Here is a 6,299-nt window from a genome sequence, read left to right on the forward strand (position 1 = left end):
TGGAACCTTTGCCCTTTATTCTTTGAATCATGTTCTACACCTTTGACATAGGCGTGCGTGAATCTATTTTAGAAACGTAATTTCGCCATGACTGACGCTTATTTGGTTTAAAAGCACGTCTAGCTTTGGCATTTAGAATTTTAACTTTATCTAGATTATGTACAGTAGGGTGTTTGCGAAAATACTTCTCAGCTTTCTTCCTACACTTTCTGGCCTGTTTACATTCGTTATTGAACCATGGTTTAGGAACCTGTGGAACTGCAGAGGACTTGGGAATAGTTTGGTCAGCAATATCATTCAGTATATCGGAAAACAGTTGTATTGGATCTTCACTTGTCGCAAAAAACATCATGTTTTAAGTGATCGGTACATAGTTTTTCATATAATATCCAGTCAGCCCTGGCGAAGTTCCTTCTGGATAAAGGTGGATCATCACCAGGGTCAATTGGTTTGAGAATGGTGGGAAAGTGATCGCTCCCACATAGGTCGTTATGGACGATCCATTCAAAATCATTGTATAACATGGGGTCTGCAAGAGATAAATCTAGGGAGGAATATGTTCCTGTAGCTGGATGTAGATATGTAGCTGCATCACCATTAAAAATACATAAAGTATTATCTGAAATGAATTCTTCAATAATTTTACCTTAATGATTTGTGTTTCTACCTCCCCAAAGCGGGTTGTGGCCATTGAGGTCACCCATGATTATGAATGGCTTTGGAAGCTGATCACATAGATTCTGAAGATCCGGCTTTTGAATGCTAGAGGAACAGCTAGAGGCGAACAGCTACAGCTTGAAGATTCGTATGAAGCGGGACAGGGCTATGTATTATGCCCTGCCGTACCAAAACGGATGAACTTCCTGTTGCTTTATCTCCTGGAGTTGAGAAAGAGTGATAATTGCTGTACTGTCTTAAATCAAAAGTATCTGTATTTTTAAGATAGGTCTCTTGAAGACATAGTGCTGACGGTTTTGAGTCCTGTAGTAATAACTGGATCTCGTTTAAGTTATTCTTAAGTCCTCTGCAATTCCATTGTATGAGATTACGATTTTGACTCATGGCGGTTCTATTGGGGATCTCTCCCGCGGACGTGTTGAGGAAGAACTCATATCTTTGTGCTGTGAAGATGGAGACACCTCCATCTCAAGGGGTTCAAACGAGTTATGAACCTGCACAGTGACCTGTTCTTCAACAGGTACGAGTTTCTCTCCAGTGGAAGGGGTTTTAGAAGATTTCATACGGTTAAGGCGTTTTCGCTGTGCTTTTGACATTCCAGTATGTTCCTCAACGTCAACATTTGTGTGCGTAAGCTCAGGTTCTGACTGACTCACAATTTGAGAGGCAGATGTTGTTACAGGAGAGTCACAGTCAGGAGTACAAGAAGAAACAGCTTTTATTGGTTTAACAGATTTTATCCAAGTCAGTTCAGTCTGGCATGCGATGGAGACTGTTTTGGATTTTCCAGAGACAACAGCTGAGTAGCTAACAATCGGCGATATTTCAGATTGGATCTGGCTTGTAACCTGCTTTTTAGCTTCAACAAAGGAAATATTGCTCTGATGTTTCAATTTGAGGATTTTTGTTTGTATCTGCCACTCAGGGCAAGATTTTGACGACGATACATGGTTACCACTGCAATTTGCACATTTAGGATCTTTATCGCAGGCAGGATCATGGTGATCTTCACAGCACCGTTGACAACGTTGAGCATTACGACAGGATGTAGAACCGTGTCCAAACTTTTGACAGTTATAACACCGGAGTGGATTTGGGATATATACCTCCACTCCGATATTGAAATAGCCAGCTTTTATGGATTTAGGCACAGTACTTAGTGCCAAGGTAAACAGGTAGGTGTTGCTTGGTTCTGTGGTACCATTCTGTTTCTTTACAGAAAAGCGTTTGACTGAAGTAACATTTTGACTTTTCAGTTCAGAAACTATTTCCTCTTCAGACATGTCCGCTAAGCACCGAGCTCTGTCTCTAACAATACCTCTGCTAGAATTCAGCGTTTTGTGCGGCGAGACGACAACATTAATATTTGCAAACTTGTGCTGTTGTAGCAAATTAATTGACTGCTGCCGACGCAAACACTCCACAAGAAGCAAACCACCACAGAGACGTGAAACGTTCTTTACTTCTCCACATATAGCCTGAGTTGTTTTTGATATCACAAACGGATTGAGTTTAAGTGGTTCTCCATTTGCAGATGCAATGACTATAAACTTAGACCAAGGTTCTTGCTGCTGTGAAACTGGAACACCTTCATGACTTGAAAGATGATCAGCCTCTAGACGTCTCTTTTTGTCATTTCTACTTGAACCAGAATTCGTACGAGACATGATGGATATAGTAAAGTTCAACACCACTGCTCCCCACCCGCCACCGAGTGTCAACAAGGACAATGTTTTATTGCAGCGGATATCCGGCATGCAAACACTAGGGATACAGCGGTGTTATACTCCGATAAAGACGACATAAATAGCTATATTCGTCTACCAAATATAATGTTATGCTGGTTCGGCTTTAACAAACACTTTGAGACATACAGAATTTAGAGGTCGACATCACCGGATTGGCCCATGAGCCACCGCCTTCTGGCACAGGACTCTAGGCAATTTCATATATACATAATCTTTACATTTCAAATCAAAAGGACCAATACCCAACAAGTTCAATGTGCAAAAATAAATTCTATGCACAGGGCATGGCGTGACCAGCCGATTGATAGAACCGGGCCAGTTCTACCACCCGTCTAGGTGAAGTCAGGGCCAAAGTGGTGTGTTAGGCAACATGAACACGGTTCCAGGCCCCTGTTGCCCTCAACCACCAGGATCCCCTCCTCCGCCGACACAGGGCCGCAACCCACGGCAAACGGGTTGGTGGACCAAATATGCCCCCGGGTCCACTACGGGGGTGTCGGCGAGCTCTTGGCGTTACCCAGCACCCACCACGAGGAGGTGGTTCGCCACGGGTGCCTCTATGCATGTATAATGACGGCTCCACAACGTATTTACATACTGACATTAGAACTTATTCAGCACTTCATTTATCGATTACAGGCTCTTACCAGTTCATTGAACTGGATTGGTTAGTCCACACTGACCTCTGTGCAAGTGGTCAGTTCCATCAGTAGCCTGAGAATCCATCTGATATTACCCCATCTTCTTGGCGAAAAAGTCAGTTCGTTTTGCATCAAACTCTTATGTTGTAACAGACATAAACCTGGAGGTTCCGGATGCTATAAATGATTTCTCTGATGAACTCAATAACATAGTTGATAAGCGTAATCATCTACAGTTCCAAAACACGGTTCAACAATGAGTACAAACAGGCTAGGAAGGCACGTAGAAAAGCTGAGCTTTTATTTTCCGTCGCGAACCTATCGGGAACTCTTGAAGTCCCACGCAAGATTTAGCCCATGTGCTTAAATTTGAAATAAATTCTTAGGTGCTTAGAGTGACGTCCTTTTCCAAGCGCATGGCGAATTCGACTTTTTCAGCTTAGGTAGTGCTGTGTGAGATTATCACGCTTACATTTCCTGATTAAAGGGTATTAAAATTCCAATTCTTTTTATTTTTAGCAAACTATTGTGTATGTTCGAATTTAAGCCCTTTGTGGGCTTAGTGAGTGAGTGAGTGAGTGAGTGAGTGAGAGAGTGAGTGAGTGAGTTTAACATTGCACTGAGCAATATTCCGGATGTATGTCGCTGATCTGTAAATAATCGAGTCTGGACGAGACAATCCACTGATCAACAGCATGAGCATCGACCTGCACAAATGGGAAACGACGAGAGCCTAACCACCCGGTCCCGATGGCCACCTCCTACAAGAATCATTGACTACTGAAGGCCGATATTCTAAATCGGACTTTCACGAGTTTGAATAAAAAAAATAAATGCAACAGAACTATGTACTTTCAAGCAAATTAAACGTCCATGTTGGCGAAATTATGCGTCAAGAACTAATTCGTGAACCCCGATTTCAAAGGTATACAATGTGATAGAGAAAATGAAAAGTAATGGCTTTCAATGTAGCATTAAGCATCTTAAAGATGGTGACGGATGTGTATCTCGTAAATCTAAAATTGCAAATTAAATTTAAGAAAATATAGATAACAGAAAGTAGAAGGCTATCGTTTTCAATGAAGATAATAGGGAAGATTATAATGAAATATATTCTATTCATGAGTTTCATACTGCTCTTAAGCAAACTCATGACACTGCTACAAGAGCTGATAACATACATTATCAACCTCTGAAGCACTTACCGGAATCATGTTTAGAGACTCTCTTAAACACGTTGATGATATGTGGACGTGTTTCCTTCTTCATGGCGCGATACTGTTGTTCCCTTCCCTAAACCTGGACGTGACCATTCTGATCGTTCGAATTATCGATCGAGATCTGTAACTAGCTGCGTTCAGAATACCATGGAACGTATGATAAATAATCGCCTTGTACGGAACGTAGAAACCAATATTCTTAGCTATTCAATGTCGTTTCCGTAAACAGAAGTACCATCGATCACGTGATGCATTTAGTATATTTTGTTAGATATGCCATTATTCAAAAACATTCACGCAGCATGTATGTCTTTTGATTTAGAAAACATAACAAATTTTAAATGACAGGCAATATTAAGTCCGCGTGGGTTCTACCTTTTTTTACCATTACAGGCAAGATGTAGGATGTAAAGGCAGTAAACGGGCATAAAAACGCTTGCTGCAATGTGGTCTGTTGTGAGAGAAGCTGGCGATTTGCCAACACAAATACATTAGCACTTACAGCTTGGGGCATTTTATCTATTAAGCAGATTAACAAAAACAGCCTTAGTGTGCAATAACATGTAGATGTTGGTGAAACGCAGTAGGTATTTATCTGTGTCTGACCTTGACAAGATGTAGTTTTCTTGCTAAGCTCAGAATATAGTACAAGAGGCACACAGTCTGGTGTTTTCCGTTGCTACATGAATTTCCTGTATATCACATAGAGTTTTAAATCAGTGGTTATTTTATGCTTTGCCTTAAGTGAGTGTGTAAATGTTGGGAGTACGTAATACTGTGCCTAAGTAAGAGAGTAAGCCTGTGAGTGAGTGAGTTAAAATTGATTATCACGTCGGCAATATTTCAGCCTTGTCGTGACGAGAACATTAAACTTTATGCATACAAATCAATGGTAAATTGTAAAAACCTGTCAATCCAGGAAAGATATCATGATCCGGGATCAGTATCTCTTACAGTACCAAGGTATCATGATAAGGGATTAGTATATCTTAGAGAGACAAGGTATCATAATCCGGGACCAGTATCTCTTTTAGAGCCAAGGTGTCATGATCCGGGATCAGTACCTCTTACAGAGACAAGGTATCATGAACAAGGACAAGCATCTCTTACAGAGCAATGGTATCATGAACCAGGATCAGAATCTCTTATAGGGCCAAGGTATCATGATACGAAACCAGTATTTCTTACAGAGCCAAGATACCATGATCCGGGACCAGCATCTCTCACAAAGCCAAAGTATCATGAACCAGTAGTAATACCTCTTACAGAGCCAAGGTACCATAATGTGGAATCAATACCTCTTTCCGAACCAAGGTACCATAATCCGGGATCAGTGTCTCTTCAAAAGCCAAGTTGCCATAACCCGGGACCAGTATCTTTTGCAATGCCAAGGTATCATGATCCGGGACAAGTATCTGTTACAGAACCAAAGTATCATGTATAGGGACCAGTTTTTCTGACAGAGCAAAGGTGCGATACATTAATTTGTATGTTCGGCTGTTTGTATTCCGTGTTTGTCACGCATGTACCACGTATACCCTCGTGACATACTCGCAACAAGTCATGCATGATGATGGTTTCATTTCCAAGTTTGTCCAATAAATGTTAATAAAAGCTGATAATTCCCCAGTGAGCCCAGTGAGATTAAATGAGTCTGAAATACCGCGCCCCAGTCTTGTCTTCTGAACATGATGTCCTGACGTCACTAAACAGGACTTGTCTCACGGTAACGTGGACACAGCAATGGTTGTATGTGCCAGGTGTTGTCGACAATCAACAATCGCTCCGTTTTTCCATTCTGTAGATATGATGCTGTATTGTGATGACCATATTAGGTGGGACAACATCTTCATCATTCAAGGAAGCAACACACACATGGTGTTTAGAATTTTGTTTGTAAAGAGTGGGTCTGTTTAGTTTTTCGCTCCTTTTTAGCAATATTCCAGGAATATTACGGCGGGTGACACCACAAAATGGGCTTCACACATTGTACCCATGTTGGGAATCGAACC

This window comes from Haliotis asinina, chromosome 13, assembly GCF_037392515.1.
Source record: "Haliotis asinina isolate JCU_RB_2024 chromosome 13, JCU_Hal_asi_v2, whole genome shotgun sequence".
Classification (NCBI taxonomy): domain Eukaryota; kingdom Metazoa; phylum Mollusca; class Gastropoda; order Lepetellida; family Haliotidae; genus Haliotis; species Haliotis asinina.